This window comes from Chinchilla lanigera, unplaced genomic scaffold (assembly GCF_000276665.1).
Source record: "Chinchilla lanigera isolate Chin_1 unplaced genomic scaffold, ChiLan1.0 scaffold00022, whole genome shotgun sequence".
NCBI lineage: Eukaryota > Metazoa > Chordata > Mammalia > Rodentia > Chinchillidae > Chinchilla > Chinchilla lanigera.
The window spans coordinates 840,316-841,356 of NW_004955423.1; the positions used below are offsets into that span (position 1 = coordinate 840,316).

The 1,041-nt window shown below is 60.9% G+C and overlaps 1 non-coding gene across 1 annotated transcript; it reads right to left on the minus strand.

The window, feature by feature from the left end:
* Window positions 1-788: 788 nt before the first annotated feature.
* Window positions 789-873, minus strand: Trnar-ucu. Its single transcript is given in 2 exon segments — window positions 789-824; window positions 837-873. It is a non-coding gene; the product is annotated as a tRNA-Arg (tRNA).
* Window positions 874-1,041: the final 168 nt, after the last annotated feature.

The window sequence follows — 1,041 nt, forward strand, 5'->3', positions numbered from 1 at the left end:
GCAAGGCTGGGATAAGAATGGCAAGAATACTTTCTTTCCCCTGTACTGTATTTTTGGACAATATTTGACTTCATATCTTTTGTATAAATTATATTTTATTGTTATACTGAATTTTTAAAATTTCATTCATTCCTTTTTCCCCTTCCTCATTTGGTGAGGAAGAACCCCAACCTTGGGTAAAACAAGCTGTCAAAAGAAAAGCGGGGAGAGAGGAATTCCCGCCTGAGAAGCCAACAGGTAGAGTGGGCCCCGGACCTCTTTGCACTGGAATCGCAGAGCTCACAGGAATGCAGCTTCCGGGGCCCCGCCCCAGATTACCGAAACCGGAACCCCGGCGTGACACCCAGAAATCTGCATTTTTGACAGATTCCTGTGCGTGCTAGTTTTGAGGCCCTGGGGGCTGGAGGAGCCTTCACCCCGCACCGCTCCGCGTGCAGACAGTTTTCCCGTTCCTCCCTCGCAGCCACCGCCCCGCGACACCGCCGGCCTCCCGCTGCTTCCTCCGGCAGGTCCAGAGCGAGGGCCTCGCTTCGCCATCGCCTCCGCTCCCTCCGCCGCGCCCGAGCCGCTCCTTCCGGGAGCCGATCGGTTCCGAGAGGCTGGGCCGGCGGCCGGGCTGCGGGGCGCGGGCGCGGGTCCCCGGGAGCAGCTCAAGCAAAAGCGCCGCAAGAGCCGAATGCTGTGATGGGGGACGCGCGGACCGGGAGGCGAGTGGGGCTGCGTCAGAAAAAGAAAGAAAGGAGGGAAGCGGTGAGGGTGGGAAAACTTTGGGAGGAGAAAAAGGGTTACGACTCCGCCGGGACTCGAACCCGGAACCTTTGAATGCCTTCGGCCTCTAGAAGTCCAATGCGCTATCCATTGCGCCACGGAGCCACCTGTTGGAGTCTCCGCGCATCTGCCATATTAAGCCAGAGGCGACGGCCGTGCGCCCTCCCCACCACCCCCGCAGTCGTCTCCGTCGCCGCAGCCCGGCCGCTGTGACCCGGGACACTGCCAGCCCCGGCGGCGCCCCAGACGCAGGCCGCGGGCGCCCGACCTCCC